General features: G+C 37.0%; 1 protein-coding gene and 1 long non-coding RNA gene across 3 annotated transcripts in view; both read right to left on the bottom strand.

The window, feature by feature from the left end:
* Positions 1–19,155, bottom strand: part of alk (ALK receptor tyrosine kinase) — a 391,179-nt gene that overhangs the window by 279,537 nt on the left and 92,487 nt on the right. The window lies entirely within an intron of this gene.
* Positions 7,380–9,526, bottom strand: LOC122846665. Its single transcript, XR_006373267.1, has 4 exons — positions 9,360–9,526; positions 8,054–8,316; positions 7,791–7,925; positions 7,380–7,663 (listed from the first exon to the last, which is right to left on the bottom strand). It is a non-coding gene; the product is annotated as an uncharacterized LOC122846665 (long non-coding RNA).

A 19,155-nucleotide genomic window follows, 5' to 3' on the forward strand; every position in this document is an offset into this window, starting at 1 on the left:
AAGCAGCATCGAAGTCCATCTTCTTTGAAATGTGAAAAAAAAATAAATAAATAAAGAAATCACAGAAACCTCTTCATTTCCTCTGAGCCTTACTTCAGTAAAACTAATTCCAGTATTACACTTGGTTTAAACTGAATGACCTGCAAACTACCCTGCAGTATTCTCAAAGCAATGTCTCCCTAATTTGTTTTGTTTTGGTGAGAATAATGTCATTTCAGCCTAAATACACCTGGGGATGACCAGCAAGCATAGAGTACATGTGAATTCAATATAAAAATGTTAATTGTCATGAATATCACTGAGATAATATGCAAAGATATTAGACAAAACTATTCACAATTCCACTGAGGGATTATGTCATTTCTTAAAATTCAATTCTGTATTTCCTAAGCAAAGTTTAGTAGGCAGGTTTTTTACTTTTAAAGTGCAGTACAACAAAAATTACACAGAATAAAAGCAAGGATAAGCCTTGGAAAACCAGTTAGTTTGTAAATGGTCTAAACGGCCCCGAAACTGAGCCTTGTGGAACCACACAAGTTAATGAGGCATAAAAAAGAAAAAAAAGAAAAAAAGAAAACTCAGAAAAGTGCTTAATGCACTTTTCAGAAACCTGAGAAGACTACAAATAACTGGAAATATTAAAAGAGACAACTTTATGGGCACTGAAAACACCGACCTTATAGCCTGTAGTGTGAGTAAGCTCAGACACAGGCTCAGAGACGTTACAAGAACCCATAATGTTGAAAAATTCAGTAGGGTGACGGTTTGTTGGATCATCAACACACATGCCAAAGTGCCCAGCAATGATGGTCTTATCTAGTTTGACTGAATTTGGGAGAAGAGACTAAAGAGATCCAGGTTGATAAATCAGAATGGCATATGTAGGCTCCACTTTGCTGATTCTGTTCATGATCATCTAAAATGACATAAAAAAAAATCCATTTATCATTTATAAATGACAGCAGTACCACCTCCATGACCCGTCATCCGTGGTGCAGAAAAAAACAGAGCACCCCTCAGGACAGGGTTCCAGAAGATGTAAAACTTCATTATCCCACTGCTATGTCTCAAAAATGAACTAAAGGTATAAGCCCTCAGAGCAAAAGAAGTTATTTTAAAAATGAAGGATTTATTGGTAACAGAGTTTGCATTTGTTATGCTCCCTTTAGTGGAGAAAACCTAGTCTGTAGTTTAAGAAATCTTGATTTGAAAAAAACAAAAACAAAGAGGGATTCCTATGTAGGTATCGATTATGTGAGTGAGAGTTAGGGTACACCAAAGGAAGGGCTTGTCCAGGCCGCCATTCACCCAAAAACCGACAATAAATCTGACTATAGTTTACAATCAGAACCATGCTAAGAAAAGAAATAAAGAGAAGACACCACAAGTTTTATTTTGCAGTGTCTGGGGATTTTGCTTCCCATCTCTTTTGCTGGTCATGCTCCACTGGATACAGTCAACAACAAGAAAAGGAGGATGCCTCCCTTCTGTATTACCAGTCTGAGGAGCATCTGTACCATCTCTCACAAATAGCTTTCAGCTCTGTGCAAAATATCATTTGGCTTTCAGGTGGGGAAAATGAAAGCAGAAGGCTGGTTATTTTTTGGTGAGAGAAAAGCCTGAGGTGACACGTTGCATTAAGTCTAAAAGCAATGCGACAGCCGGAATCTGGGATGAATGGCGAGTGCCTCTTTTCTCTCCTGTGGACGTCTGGACAGCACACATTTGACATGAAGCAGAAAGGCTCTCATTATACTTGGCCCAGTAATTTTCCGCCTGATGCCTGGCCACAAATACAATACAATTTGAAACCGGGGCCTTGCCCTTAAACCTTTCCACATGCCACATTACAATAATGAATTCGAATGTATTTTATTAAAGTTTTGTGTGCGAGCTCCATACAAAGTGGTAAATAATTGTAAAATGGAAGGAAAGGTGGATCTGGCTTTCCACATCTTTTTAAATAAAAACCTTTAAATGTGCACATTGGTGTTCAGCCCCTTTACTTGATAAACAGATAAAACGCAGTGAAACCAGTCACCTTCAAGAGACAACCATGTAGTCAAAGTTCACATGCGAGGCCTTGATGGTGAAATTGCTCAGTGGCTTTCCTATTTCTTTGTGTTGGGAGACACGTCAATGCTGCTTTTGAAGAAACTCTGAATCAAACATGTTGGGTAGATGTTGCGCTCGGGCAGCAGCTAAGAGCTGGAACGACCTTGTGCCACAGTATCTCGGGCTACACAACAGGCTTTTGTGACAGAAAATAATACAATCGTGTAGGCGGTTGTACCGCCATCAGAGCCTTATCTACAATGCTGAGAATCCATTTGCTGCATGGTGCCCTCCCTCCTTTCCACTGCTGCCCTGTTTCTGACCTTGTCATATATTGGAGTTGTTTCGTCTTGTCGTTTAAAAAATGGACAACATTTGTCCTTTATAGCAGCTCTGCCTTCCTGAGGTGGGTAATCTCACATCTCGGTGCTCATCTCATCCACCTGACTGCCTTTGGAAACATCACTGTGGGAATATAGAAACCGATCTCACAGGGACACCGACTCCCACTCCATTAAAAAAAAAAAAGGCATCCATGCAACTACAGTTGGAGAGTCTCCCTCTTGTTTCCTTTTTGTCCCTTCTTTTTAATAGTTTTGTTAACACACCTGCCCTAAATGCAGCTTTTTCTACTTTACAAATTCATAAATAAGTTATCAGATGGTTCACTTGAGCGGTGGATTTTGAGACAACTTAGTTACCATCTGCAATTTTCAAGAAAATCAGTCAACTGTGCGACAATTCTCTCCCCACAGACTGGGGTGAGAGAAAAAAAAACCCCAAAACCTCTTAGAAAATCTGCTCCTGCCTTTGGCTTTTTGCACAACAATTAATCTTTAATAAATATAAATAGCTTTGGACTGCCGCAGGAAATAACCCCCCCTCAGAGATTAACCTGGTGTAATAAAATCAGACTCAGCCAGCCTGACGCGCTTCAGCTTCACTTTAGGAGTCAGAACCTCTGATGGATTTTTGGTCTGCAGCCTTGGACTGAATATCTTAGAAACAAGCCACTGCAGCTTTAATGCTAACGGAGCTCAGGATTTGAACTGTGAATATTTATGTAGAGAGAAACATTTTTCAAGTCATAATAGAACTACCTTTTTTTTTTTTTCAATGAAGCCTTCAAGTTATTTTCAATCTTACGCTTGAAACAGTATTTTATGAAGTAAAATACTGACATTTCTGATTTTCCCTCTTTTTTAACACAAACATTTTAGGTGCTACTAAATAGAGAAATCAGTGCTAATTTAGAACCAGATGTTTCATGTCTCAAGTTAGAACATGATAATGAAATTTCCCAACATTTCTGATAAAGTTCATTAAAGAATAACTCCTGATTTGGTAACAGCAAACCTGCAAATTTTATGGTTCAGTGGGGTGAATCTAACTTACAGAGTTTATTCTGACAAACAACTTTCTCTTTAAAGGCAAGCTTTTTCATTTTCTGTTTTTGCTGCACAAGCACCAGCTGTGAGACACACAGTGCCCTGCACATGGTAGCCGTGAGAAATCAGAGTTTCCCTAGGAAATGGGCTGTGTGTTAAACATGCACCTGGAGTGAAACAGAATTAGTCATGGTTCAGTTTTCATCTGGTACCAAACAGACAAGGAGTCTGAAGAGTCTAACTTGAAGCTGACCCAGCAATCCCTACATGCTTCCTCCCTTCACTGTGCAGTTAGGCTGCCACTGATTATAAAATAAACATTGACTTCTGAGAAGGTCTAACAGCACGACTTATAGCAGATCATAGATGAAATAAAAATTAACAAATAAATAGTTAAATTATATTTTTACTAATCAGTGTATTACATTTCCATAACTTTCCATTCTTGATATTCGCGCTCTAGCAACAGGTGAAAACGCTCTCTCATAGATGGTCAAGCTATTGTTCCCTCAGAGGATTTGAAAACAAAGAAACACCAGATCGAGGTTGAAAGATCAGCCCTGATCTGTCCCACAGGAACAGTTTGGTGACTGTAAGTCTCCTGACATCATAACCTAAAATGAAGCCCAGTGATGTGTGGTGTAAAAATTGAGATGTAGTTACGATTATTTACATGCAAGAATGCTGGTCTGGATGTTGTCCCTGCTATAGAGGAATAGCGTATAAGTTTTGGGTCACTTTTGGTGGATTAGATGCAATGGCTGCCATAATATCACAGTTTACTTATTATGAAGTAGAGACAGTACTTAAACAAACTGTATTTAATTGATGGCTTTTCCCTCAAAATCATTGTCTGTTTGCCCATCAATGTCTACTGCTTTTGGAAAAAATGACTGCCATTGAACAGAATATAAAGCTAACAAAAGCAAAATAAAAAAAGGTGAATAGGGCCAATATTGGTATGAACAGAACAGAATTTGTCTACAGTGAATTTCACCTTTGACATTCAAAACATTTGAAAATCAATCTTTTTAGTTTGCACAAAAAACAAATCCTCTACAGAGAATAGTTTGATAAAAATGTTTGATTAATGACAAATATTTTATCAGGTGAATATAGGAAAAAAATTGAAGTGAAAAGCAAGAAAAATAAAATGTTTAATCCAATTTACCAGCTCCTGCCTCAACCCACATGCATGAGAATGGCAGAAGAAAATGCTTATTAATAGTCTCTTTGCATTTATGTTTGATAATTAGAACACATTTTATTCCTTAAAAAAAGCATATAAAAACCGAAGTCAGGCACACATCTAAGTACACCATGTGCTGTTACAGTTTAAGGTCATACAGTCCACTTTTCAAAATCTCATTTATCTAAAATCTTTCCTTCAATTTTAGACCAGTGTGACAGATGTCAGACCTCACCTTGCAACTTAAATCATATGTTATTTTTCTGCCCAAGCTTACATACATTTTGGAGCAATTTTATTTCCTATACTCTCAGGAGTTTTTAGAACCTCCTAGATCCAAAGTGATCTACTAATTGCCATTTTTGAAGTTGCAGTAAAGTTCACATTTAGATGCACCAGTTGAGTGTCCAGTGATCAGGATCAGATCAGAAATGTTCTGTTGAGCTGTTCAGCAGTGGTCGGTGATTGGCAGGTCAAATACAGAAAAATATGGGTGTTTTGTCAAACTTTCAGGACTCTCTCCATTGTGTGCCTTATCAACCAACAGCATATACTGTGGTGCTTTTTCCCAAGTTTAATAAAATCAGATGAAGATCAGAAACATGCTAAAATGGAAAGATGGAAATAATCTTGCAATTTTACTACTGCCACTGTTAAAAACCTGCGCCATGCGTTTTCTTTTTTATGTATTATACTAAACCATAGGAGAAGGAATTTTCAAAATAGTAATGACCTTAAAGAAAAGTGGAAATCCTTGTTAATCAAGAAAAGCCTGATCTGGACTCCTTTAATTTGCATACAAGACCAAAAACGGTTTATGTGGACATCTTTAAGAAATCTTTCGGTACATAAGACATTTTAATCTGATCTGTGCTCTGATATCTTACGTCCTCTGAATTGTTGTTTGAATGCAAGGTTTCCTTCAAGATGAAAAATTCAGTAATTTGAAATATCCGACTGTAAAAGGCTGTCAGTGTTTGATCAAATAAAAACCTCAAACAAATCTTTAACAGTGCTGAACTGATAAAACCAGTGCAAACACAACTTGGTGGGAAGGACAACTCACTGCTTACCGATATAAGTGCTGTATGTTTGCTTTAACTGGTTTGGAACAAAAGTCATCTATACACATATGAGCTACACTAAAATTGAATCTCACTAATGGAACAAGATATGGACCAACAGAAATATTCTCCTTATCAATATTTAAAAAAAAAATGGAAGAAAAATGAATCTGTATTTCTTACTCGAGGAGGATGCATGCAATGACAGTAACACATAAACTTGGATATTGTGCAGTAAGTGGAAAATTACTGTTTGGAGATTTCTTTTCGAATGAGATTCGTTTATCTATTTGGTGTGAAATCACAATTTGCATCTTTCCCTGAAATGAAAACATTTTAATCAATAATTTAGCGCTTTTAAATGGCTCATGTTCATTCTGTGTTTTTTTCCACAATGAGTGTGATTTTTTCCTTTCTTTGACTGACAGTAACTCAAGTTATCAAATGCAATGCTCCCATTAATAAAATCATAACAGGCTTCAAAAGCTTGTTGAAAATTTACATGTGAAGATGAAGCTCAAAGCATGGAGATTTATTTTTTATTTTTGCAATTTCCAAAGCTTGCTTGTACCATTCTCCCAACTTTCAATGCAGTTGAAAAAAAAATCCAACGTACACCAGCATTTATCTGTTGGATCTATTAAGAATGTGAAACCTAATTACTTTTTTAGATTCAAAACATGCTGAATCAGTTTTTGCCACAGTAAAAGTTCATTGCATTTTAGTTTTAGTGCTGAAATCTTCTTGTACTGTAAATCTTATAATGCAGTAAAGACTGCTCCTTGCAGAGGTACAGATCATCTGTTCAACAGATTTTTACCTTTTTTTTTTAACCTTATTGGATTTGATTGGATAATATACATTATGAAAACTTCACTGTCATAAACTAAGGTTAGATCACATTTGAATCGGATGTGTATCAGATACTCAAGTGGCCTGGGTCGCATTCGAAAAGAGTCCAACCAGTGTTGTTCAGACCATCATGAAAAGATCAGATACAGGTCGCATTACGTAAAAAAAATCTGAGTTGGGTCACTTCAGCCTGCAGTGTGAACACAGCTTAAGATTACTATAAATTACCTTTAACCTCATGTTATCATATATAATTGCTCAAAGACGTTGCGTTGATGTATCCTTGTACCCCTGATTTAATTTTTTTTTGTGGGCTCTAGTGTCCCTTATATGGCAGTAGGCTGACAGGAAAGGAAGTCTTTATTATGGGATGCAAGATTCAGAGAAAGAAATTTGAAAGAAAGTAAAGGTGCGTATTAATATATTTCTTTTCAGATACGCTTTTCAGATATCACGCTACCCATAAATTATTCTGTTATTCTATAATATTATAAAAGACGGCGTATCTGAAAAGAAATATAGTAATACGTACCTTTACTTTCTTTCAAATTTCTTTCTCTGAATCTTGCATCTGGTCCCATAGAAATGAATACTATTTTCTTTGACTCCCCCTAGTGGTCTGGAGCACTTCCGTTTTCAACACTTTTTGTTTGCTGCATTTCATTCGGGGGTGTTTTCTTTTTTGTTTGCTGCATTTCATTCGGGGGTGTCTTCTTTTTTGTTTGCTGCATTTTATTTGCTTTTTGTTTGCCGCATTTGATTTGTGCGCGTGTCTTTTTTTTGTTTGCATGTTTTCTCTTTTGCTGCGCATTTGCACCTGTCGGCCACCGTAATAACCTATCATATTTATCATATTTGTGTTAAAACACAGTCACCACAGCTGAAAGTGCTGCAGTAATTAAAAGCAGCAGTCAGCACTGTGAGCAAAAAGTTTTTCTCAGTTCAATGTATGGAGATCGAGATGTTGGACTTTTTCTTCTGCATATGATGAGCATATAGGAGAACAATTTAACATCTTCAAGGGATTTTAGCAACTCCAAGCAGATCTCGGGGTAATACTTCAGTGTTTTAAAAAGCTTTAAGTTAAGTATTCACACGTTCTTCTGCTTGCAGACCTGAAAGATGAACCACACAGTCAGCATTCGCTTTAGGACGCAAGAGAAAGCAGCTAAAAAAGGCAGCTGTTTGTAGTACAAACCGCTTGTATTTCAACCAGCAAAAATAAAATGTAACTGCTGTCACCTTTGGCTTTTGCTTGTGTTTGAGCTTTGCTTTCGCTTTGTTCAGTATTTTTCATAAAGCCTCCAAGCTGTCCTTCATCCTTAGCTGGAAAAATTCCACAAATCCCGAAGCACTTGGATGTGTCACGGTTAAAGTCTGTTGTTACGAGAGGAAAAAAAATAAATAAATAAAAAATGGAAGAGATGTCTAAGAAAAGGAAGAAAAAAAATGGCAGGAGCACTTCAAAAATGTCCAGACACCAGATTTAATGTGGTATCAATTACCTTACAGAGAAATTGGACTTCTGATAAAATATGCACCATCTTCCCACAGCCGCAGGGTCAGTTACCTCGACACATCCGTCTGTGAGAGCGCCCTCACAATCTGAGCCAGAACCAAAGTTCTCCAGAGGAATTATTTAGTCGAGAGGTTGAGGCCTAGACGCAGCCTGCTCACTGCTGATAAAGGGGTCGTCCTGTGACCGGCTCCTGTCCTGCTTCCTCTCAACATCCCTGCTTTTAAACCCCATCAGCCGTACGATGATTAACTCAGAGGGAAGAAAGATTAAAGTAAAAAGAGTAGCATGAAAGAAACAGAGGGGTGCAGGGCGTGCCGTGTCTTTGCAATCTCAAAATGCCTCAGTTTTCCTGACTGGAATATAATGGCCACCTTTGAAGGAGCTGCTTTGATGTGAGACATCCATATGCGGATACTTTTTCAGTTTTTTCAGCCACACAGTCATGGATCTACCTACCATTATCAGTGTTTCCCCCCTCGGACAGAGGTTATTAGAATATTTGTTCTGGGGGGACGGAAATAATAAGCCTATCCCGTTAAAGCGTGTGATGGGAGGCAGCATGTCAATTTGCACCATGCTAAAACTAATTGGGCTTTAAACATTGTCATGCCAAAGATAGCCTTCTCCATTTGGTAATTTATTAAAAGTATGTTGCAATTAAGATGATCCATTATGAGCTTAATTACAGATTTAATGCACGGAAATCCACAGACACACACACACCGAGGCAAACACATGCAGAAAAATGCAGGGCATTGTCAAAATGTCGCCACATAATGCAGTCAGGTTTAACTGGACACAACTGTTTATCAATCCGTCAGGAATCACACCAGGCCATACAAAGGGCAAAATAATGATTTTGCGAGTATCTATTGCATTTATAATGGGGCTCCTGACATGATGTTCCCATCGGATGTTACTAACGGTCAGATAATCCACAAATGTAAAGAAATCTTAAATTAGTCATAAGGTCTGATTAGGTGTCATAAAGAGTAAAATGTAAAAAAGCATTGAGCTCACTTCTTACATGTAATACCTAGAAAAGCTCTTGTTGTTAATGTCAGTTTCACGATGTTCCCTTTGACGTGTGCCAAATCACATGTTTGGCACACGTGTGATTTGGGTCCATTGTGCATGTTATCAAGAGAACATGGGATTCAGTATTCTACAGGAATATGGAGATGCAGCAAGAATGTGTACTGAGGGCAGTCAAAGCCCATCCCACAGGCCAAATATACAACAGACAAGTAGAATTTGAATGCATGACACATTAAATAAGAGATCAGCAATACCAGTTCTTGAGTCACACTCTCCTGCAGCCTTTGGATGTACCCCTGCTCCTACACACCTCGATGAAAAGCCTGAATTAACTTTGGAACCAGAAGGCATCCAAATGTTGCAGGACACTGGCACTCAAGGACTAGAGGTGCTGAACCCGGTTATAAATATAATGTCCTACAAAACGGCCTCAAAGAAGTCCTGTGGAATTGTGGCATTGTACACATTCATATTACCATGGCAACAGGTATATATTGTGCGGTGTTCCTTCCAATCTTAAGGTTTCTGGGCCCGTTTATGGACTCTGATCTTCAGACTTTCTCATATATTTCCAACTAGATTTCACTGAAAGGCCTTTTCTAGCAGCTGTATTTTCTTTCTCTGAAACCAGCTGAAAGATTCCTTGGTAATGTGTTTGGAACTGGCCTGGCAAAAACCAGCCCCTTGTTCAGGGCCCATTGTCAGTGGGCCGGTCTGAGTTTCAGGCCTCAGACTGGCCCACTTTAAATAACCTATTGTTATTAAAATTGTGTAATTATAATCTTACAAGTGAAATCTAAAGTTGCATACGGTTTTGCAAAGACTTATAACTCGTGTACTTTTCTAAAATATTTCCAGGTCATTGCTGTACAATGTGGATTTATTTCATCATCTCAAACAATATTCTTTACAACATGTTCTTTTCAACAATATCAGAATCTCTATTTTGTTCAAGTAGGTGTCTAGAGATATTTAAAATTTAAAAGTTAAATAAAAGAACAAATTAAAATATTAAACATTAAATTAGAAAAAAGAAAGCGTTGCACTATTTCATAACACCATTATCTCAATTTCCTTTGCAAGGAAAGAGTTCCATCACAACTTAGATTTAACAAATATGGGAAATGAGTTAAAGGGCAAATCTGTAGCACTATTCTTTACAATAGAATGTCACTGCAAGCTAATTACTGTTCAGAGAGATCTAATCCTTATGACTAAAGAATTAAAAGCTATTGCATAGTTCTTTGCAAACATCTCTGCCTGCCGTAAAATGTATCAATCATCTGATCTCACTCTGACTTTAACATGCTCAGTATTTGGAAATGTGGTCAACATGGACTGAATAGGTTTGTTCACTTCCTCTGTTGGCATTGAGAAACTATAACCAGGCAGACTACAATTCAAAAACAGCACAGAAACTTATTGGCAATGTTCACAACTCCTCCTTTGGTTTGCTAATTGACCTGGATGAAATGCACGCCAAAAAAATTTAGACTGTTCATTTAAGGGAGACTCGAGCGGAACTACGTAGGAAGGAAGTCTGGGACTTGTGTTGCTGAAAATACAAGTCATCCATTCATTTATCTTTTGATTACATGTAAGTACCATTATGTAAAAAAATTAACATAATCATGTTCCCTCCTCTGTTGGTGTGATGGTGAGTTTAGATTTTCTCCAAATATGAAATGTGTGATGACATTGAAGACTTATTTAAGCTATGGTTGAGTGCATTACTAATTATTTTAATGGAAACACTGCGCCTTCTTATTCCAGGTTTGTCTGAAGCTCTCTGTATGTGGTTGTTGGCTTGGGAACAACTGATCACCCCGTCATAAAGCTTGTTGTTGATGGATTAAGGTGAAATTATGGTATTTGCCCTTCAAAATTATAGCCACAACACTGCATCTATTATGAATGCCATCATTAAGGCTGAAAGGTCTTTGCTTTCACCCATCATGAGATGGTGCTTGTGGAATACCTCGGTAAATAAAAACTTTTTTATATATCCTCAATTAGGATTTTCCAGTTGATGCTCATTTGGACAAATGAACAGGATTGCTTTTATATGACTTGTATTTTTTTTGTTTTTTACTTTTCCATGTCTGTTGCATGCCTTTTGCAGCAATTTTTATGACATTAGAGACTTCTTCCTTTAGTCATTACACTTTATTACACAAAGCCATATGAACTTATTTGGGCATATTTGTATGAGTGGATTACTGCCGAAGTAGTAAAAAGTTTGATAGCTATTTCCCCCCATTTACATAGCAACAGATACCAACAGTTTATCCATAATAATGATGATGAATACAGCTGATTCCTGTGGAAGGCAGTGAAATGACAACACTTTGCAGGATCATTTGTTTTGCAAATAGTGACAGCACCACATTCATAATCCTCCATTATCTGTGTGGTAGTCCTGAAAGAAAAGCTACACATGTAGGCGGAGCCGGCAGTCCTGGCTAATGACCTAATTTCCCTTGAGGTGCAACAATGGATGGATTGGGAGACAGACAAGCACAGACACACAACCAATTAGCAAGGAGCTATTTAACCTTCTCACTCAGAGACAAGATGCGTTAAATATGTGTGAGGAAAATCAAAAAGCAGCACAGTGATTGAACACAGTATTTATAAGTATATGCAGGTCCATTAGTTGCTGTATCCATCCCCCCAAGTTCTACAAGAGATATAGGTAGAAATAATGAGCACTCTGTTTTTACAGCAGCACATTGTTTTTTAGCTCTCCCCTAAGATGATTTTCTTTTTATCCACCAGTTGGCTTGGATTTTGAATTGTTGCAGGCAGAGCACAAACACATGTAATCCCAAAAAAAAAAAAACAGCTGGAAAATTGAAGCTTTGTCTTTATCAAAGCAATCTGCTTGAAGAGATGTGTACAATGAAGCCCAGCAAGAACCCAGTTTAAAGCACAGGGAGGTGGGAATAATAATAAAACCCTTGAAGCAGCTCTGTTTAAAGATAGAACATTATTAGACCATAGATTTATGCTTTCATATCAACAAACCCTTTTTCTTCTAGGATAATCTTACAAATCAGCATACCTTAATTTGACTTGTGCATTTTGAAAAGGACATCTACAAGCAAAATACTTTCCTGTGCTGCTTACTGAATAAAACCCACTGTGCTTAAATGCAATATAATAATGCAGGTTAAATTCCTCTCACTGCCCATATTAACATGAATACCAGCACTAAAAGCTTCACAAAACAATTAACTGGAAGTAACTGCAGCATCATAAAGGAACACCACCTCTGTTCTAAAATGTAAGACATTTTGAGAATATTTGGAGTTCTGTTGTACTCAACAAGACAGCTGATGTCAGCCTGAAGCCACTGGACCAAAAATGAGCTGCCAGGTGTTCTGCTGATAGGTCTGGGTCAGTTCATCCCTTGTCCTGTTTTGTAGAATCATTACTTTTAATTCGATTTAGCTTAATTATGTGGTGCAAATCAACAACAAACGTCTCAAGGCACAGAATCCATTTATATACAGAAGTCCACAACTTCCTTCCAGTTCCTAACCATGTACTTCACTATTTTGTAAGCCTTTATCCTCCTTTAGTATTTTGCATTTTGATGATTTAAGGAGACAAAATAAAAAAGCTGAAATATCCAGTATATTTGATTTTCACCACAGACAATTTTCTGAAGATTCTCAATTAAAGACTATTCCCTTTCACTGTGATCTCAGTCTCCCTTCCAAACTGGACTTTGATAAGATTGTGGAAAATTATCCTAAACCATTTCTTACTAATCACTTAAATTAGATACACAATAGTCCCAAAGTGTGTGCAAATTGACATATGGTGGTGTCAGAGTGGTGTGTTTTATTATACTGGTTTTGGTAAGTTTTAAAGCTAACATGTGAAGCACTATGTTTTATCAGCGAACCTGATACCAACTATCGTGGCCATAAGGGGGGTGAACGTTTTCCAATCCCTGGTTGTTTCGGCAGGGGATGATAAAAGATGCAACTCCTATTTTTACAAGAATCTTGTGTTTTGAAAATAAAGTCAATTCTACATCTTTTTATTGCTGTTGAAAGTTATATATAGATGGACATGAGCAGGATGTTTGGACTGGGTAAATAACACCATGTAACTATTTACAAAACAAAAGAGCCACACTGCAATGTTGTCTTACATATTATTAAAACATAAAAGTACCGTAATAAAAAATATGCTTTAATTTATGTTCTTTGACAAGGGAAATTCACTATATGCAGAAGCTATGAAATATTTGCAAAAAAAAAAAAAAAAATCACATTTTGACAAAGTTCTTTAGAAATAAAAAGTTATGAAGCAGACTGAAATGCATCCAAGTCCCATTAAAAAGTAGATTGTTTAAGTAAATTGTATTTTACCTTCATTAAAAACAAATGCAAAGAAAATCAATGCTGTGACTTAACCTTAATTTTCACATTAAGTCCTCAAAATATTTGTTAGCAAGGCCCACTCATATAAAAAGGAAAGTGCACATATATCCTCTGGTTACAGGCTGCAGTTAAACAGAATACAAGTTCCCAAAGCATCTGCTGTGATACGAATACATAATAACCATAATTCTGCAAAGTGTTTTATGATGTTGCACTTACTCTCTTTCTCATCACGCTTGCCTACAAACACTTTAGTAAGTAGGAGAACCAGGATGATTGAACAGCTTCTGCTGCAATTAGTGAACAATGCCCTGCTGTAACACGGCAACAAGAGCCTATGGAGAACCACTGAGGAGTGTGGTTTAGATTGATTCTGTAGAGGTAAGTATGAACATCTTGATTTTTCATGTATGTGAAATTGTGGCCTTTTAGTAAGGATGTATGCACACGGAAATATTAAAGAAATAGGAAAAGTGCATTTAAAATCTTTTTAAATATTAAATAGGTTAAACAGAAGCATTTCCTGCTTATTTTTAAACTCCTGAGATTTATCCAAACAATCCCATCTGAAAACTGATGGATTTAACATATAATTAATAGATTGTCTCTGCATAAGCTCATCCTGCTGCTTTCAACTTTAATAGTTTTGAATGAATGATTATCAGACATGATTAAACTGTGTCATGTGACATTAAAGAGACAATTGTTTTATTACAATAAATTAGACACTTGTTTATAAAGATCCAAAGATCCATGTGGTGTGTTGTTTGTGCACCTGAATTCATTAGTCTGGTGACAATTTGCAAAAACAGCCTCTGCAGCTCGTATTTACAGAGCACAAAGCATGCAGCGAACGCCGCATCAGAGCAGTGCCTGTTAAAATGTTGCATCCAGTCTGTGGCAGCTCCAGGCAGTGGATAATTGAAAGAAGACAGAATCCAGGTCTTATTTCTCCCTGGTTATTATTTTGTTGGAAAGGTGTGTTTGAATCTGTTTTCCAGTTAATCTCTTGAGGGGTTTGAGCAAAGCTGCACCGTGCTCTATATGTGAAGTCTTGAAGTTTTTCAAAGAGAATTAACCATCTTTACCGGAGAAAAGTAAAACAAAATCTATCATTTCCTTTTGTGAGAGGTAGAGAAACTGCTCACTAAAGCTTAAGCAGAGAATTTGACTTGAAAGAGTCAGACATTAAGTGGCTGTTGCTTCCTTCCGACATTCTTGTGTTTCTGTGATGTCTAAGTGTGCACACACTTAATACAAAACTTTGTTGAATCACCTTCTGATCCAATTTCAGCTTCAGTTTTCTTCAGTTTACATGTAACGTTAATTACTGTAAGTCGGAACCAGAAATGAACATCAGTTACATTGACATTTGCATCCTTTATCTAAAGCAATACTTAGCAAAGAGATCAAAAGCGTCCCATTATACAGCAATATCAGTAGAGAGAATTCTACAGAAGCTTCACAGCATTTCATGTAGCAAATACGAGAGCACTGCAAAGACAGTCTTCAATAATCTTAAAAGCAGGGACATTAAAATGTTGGATGTTTCTCCAAAATGGATGAAATGGCTAAATTTAAACTGCTAAGAATGAACTGTAGATATTTTCTGGGAAAGAACTAGTAGTAGGGTTGCAAGACAAGGCTCACTTTTTGCAAAGAAAACCCACAGACCTGGCTAAAATCTCCCAACAACTGGTGGAAAAAAAGTCTTACAGTCTGAGGAAATTACACTTGAACTTTCAACCACATCTCTAAAAAGAGAAGTTTGATGCTTAAAAATGACAGATAATCAAAAAATAATCATGACCTGGGCTTTTCTTCAGATGGAACTAGGTTTCTTCTTACATTTGGTTGAAATTATGGAAATTCCTAAAAGTTAAAAATAATTCATTATAGTGAAATTTGAATAAGTTTTACAATGATGAAATTGTAAAGGCTGTGCAGTTTTGTGAGCCACTAATCTGTTGTTTCATTTATTATTTCTGAGGTGTTTCTTTTTGGTTTGCAACTAATCAGTTAGATGTGTCTCTCATGTATTTTATCTTTCTTATGGCCTGTATTGTCAATGTGCAGACAAGCAACAAGGAAAAACCTTAATCTAAGTGAGACATTATCAAATGATGGTAAAAAGCCCAAATGTATCAAACTTTATGAAACAGAATATCTTTCTATGCTTTATGACTTGTTGTCCTCCTTCTGCCCATGGCCTCCCCTTTAGTCGTCAATGCAGCTCATCTATTATGACAGGTGTGTGCAGAGAGGAGCAGTTATTTGAGGAAGAAAACAGGAAGATGCATTACATTATGAACAAGGACATGAGGAGCCAGATTAAAGTGCACTGGAGTAAACAACAACAAAGACCACACTTTGTTCTGAAGCACCTTGTTTCTGCTCCTGTGGTTTAAAAGCGACTCCTTCTCTTTCAAGTCCGCTTCCCCCTCCGTCCTCGTATTTTCTTTATCTCACGTGCAATTATCTGCTTTCATGCCGTCAGTCTCCTTTTCTCTGTCATGCCTGTGCTCTGGCTCGAAGCACACATTTACAACTGTGCAGATTGATGATCACAGAGATTGTCCTACTTTTGACCTTACAGCTTTCAGCTGCTGCTTGAGGAGGATTTAGTGTCCATCGGCGCAAATACGTAAGCGTGGGCTCTATTGACCCCCTTTCTCCACTCTTATGAGCTAATATAGAAATAGATTATAGTTTGGAAAAGTGGTTTTTAACATGCAAAATTATGCTGCATGAGGTCATCTGCGATTCACTGAGGAAACAATGGAAACTTCAGACATTACAAGAATGGAATGACATCTGCCTATTCGCCTATTTATAGGTGTCCCATTAAAATACTCGTCTTTTCTTAATCGTATGTAGAGTGATGCAAAATTCCTATTAAAGGGAAAGTAAGACACAACAAAAAGGTGACCTTGTAAGTAGTGAAACTATTAAATACGTTTGATTAGATGTAAAACATTGTATTAGAAAAATACTGCTAGCCAACAAATTGTATTTTCTGCGAATGTTTGTAAAATGCATAAGTTTTCAAGTATGGATTAGGATCTAACATGTTGTCTAGGATGTTCAGGCAGGTAGAGAAACGAATTCCTCTACAACAAAACTAAATGTGTTACAGGAATTTTGTAGTTTATTTTTCATTTAAAGAACTTTAGACCTTAATGCTTAAAACCAAAATTTATATTACATGAGGAATTATATCTTAAGAGAGCAAAGGAGGAAGAGATAAATCACCGCAGGACTGTAATAAAAAAAATAAAAAAAGTCCTTTCTTGAAGTATAACACTGAAAAACGTTGACCCACTTAGCAACGTCTTTACAATGTTTGAATTATTCATTTTAAATGAACTGACCAAATCTCTTAAAAACATCACTTTTACCATTAAAACTTAATTTTGATCACAATAAAAGATGCACAGCAGGTGATATAACTCTAATAACTTTGGCTCTCATTGTTCTGGATTTCTGCTGACTGAGTGAAACGTGTGGCAAAGACTTCCACAGCGCACCAAGCTTTCTCTTTAGGAACACGATCAGCTACATGAATAATACTGAGATATGAAGCAAATTTGAATGAGCAGTTCCTGAACAGGCTTCTGTGTTTTAGGACTGACAGAACTCTAAGCTGAAAAGGGGGTTCATGTAATTAAGGTTTGAGTTAAGATCAAATATGTTACTGTTAACTCTGTAAAGACAATCAATGCGCAAGTATGAATTGATACCAATTTAATTGGTGATGAGGGGGTCTGGGTGAAAATTTTTCTGAATACAATAGGCTTTCTAGAACATTTTTATTACAATAAGATTTCTTGTAGATGTATTCACAGAATATATTCACTGAAACTTGAGTACAGAGTGAAAAAATTATGTGAAAAATAAATGTTCGAGTTGATTTGGAGTCGGAGATGTTCAAATGTTCAAATAAACAGCTGAGTTTGGCTCAAACTGGCCAAACAATGACCTTCTGCACATTTGGTCCCCTGTGACAATAAAAGTCAGCCTGAATTTATTTTTTTATTGAAAGACTCAGGACTGTAAAACTGTAAAAGAAGTTTGTTTAGGATACTTATTTTACTGATAATTCAATCATAGTGTCAACTAGAAATTTTCTGAAGAAATTTAAACGGGGCCTGCCAAAGCGAGCCCGTCGGTCTGGACCCGGCGTTCAGACGCTGAAAGTTAGCATCGACGCCATAGAAAACTGCAGCGCGATCGACCGCATGAGGAGAATCACGAGAACGTCGACTTACACGGATTGTGCCATTCAGCGTGTTAAAATGAGCGTATGAGATAAAATTAGCCAAACTGCTAATGTTTGCATGAATGCTGTCAGTAGCCTGTGAGGCATCACCAGCAGGCTGTCTGCAATTCACTTACTCCATTCAGTATACTAAACATGGCTAATAAGTCAGAAAAACAGGTAATAGCTTATTTAAGCTAAAAGGCTAATGCTAATGAACTGCCTAAGCTTAGTTAAATAGTAGTCAATAGTGTGTGGAAAGTCACAAGCATCTTCACTAACATGGATTTGCACCATTCAGTATGATAATGTGTATAGCCAAAATGCTAATGTTAGCATGAATGCTGTCAGTAGCATGTGGGGCATGACTAGCATGTTGTCTGTACTTTACTTAGCCTACTCCTTTCAGCAAACTAAACATGGCTAATAAGTCAGAAATATAGCTAATAGCTTATTTAAGCTAACAGGCTAATGCTAGTGAACTGCCTAAGCTTAGTTAAATAGTAGTCAATGGTGCAAGGGTCACCAACACGGGGCCAGCAGGCCCCCGAGGGGAGCTTGTCAATTGCCCTCAGAGCGAGTTCTAAAAATAGCCATTGTCATTAGGGAGCACTGCCAAAGAAATTGTTTAATTTAATCTTTTTACATTGAAGTAATAAAATTTTTTATATTTAGAGTTTGAAAAAGGAGATGATTAAGACGTTTAAAATAAATTGCTTTATGGCTAAAACTCTTTTCTATGGTTAAAGTTCAGAACTGCGCAGACGCCTGCAGGATTTTATCAGACGGCAGCAGCGCCTGCAGCTGGATGGCTGAACACACACTGTCTAACTTGAGATTTACCTTGAAGTAAAAAAAGAAAAGAAAAATTTCTGAAATTTTTATTATCGAACCCTCTTTACAATTAACAAAATTGTGGAGAAAAAAAAAAGATCTTATGTCTCAAAACATCTTGTACGTAACACATATCTGAGCCTGTGGGGGTCAAAGGGCTAAAATCGTCTGTAAGCTAAAAATGAATGACAGGAGTTTGAACCTCCCGTAGGCTAGGCTAGTAGGAAAAGGCTAGTGTTATGTGCAGGTTGTGCAAAAAGGAGTTTGCTTATCACCAAAGCTATTCAAGCCTAAAATATCTAAAATATCATCTCAATGCAAACACAGACGTTCTCAGTGCTAATGTTGGCATTCACTGCCCACATTTCTAAAGAAATATCTTTTCAATTAAGTTACTTGAATGACCAAGGCTTCTGAACACTTGAAAACTGAATTGGTATATTGACACTTTGCATCAATCTAAGGGTTGAATAACCTCAGTAACAGACTAAAAACAAATATCTCTGTCTCAGCTGTCTATCAATTCAATACTCTAGCAGCAAAAAAAGTATTTAGATTATA

Source organism: Gambusia affinis, linkage group LG16 (genome assembly GCF_019740435.1).
Source record: "Gambusia affinis linkage group LG16, SWU_Gaff_1.0, whole genome shotgun sequence".
In the NCBI taxonomy this organism is placed as follows: Eukaryota; Metazoa; Chordata; class Actinopteri; order Cyprinodontiformes; family Poeciliidae; genus Gambusia; species Gambusia affinis.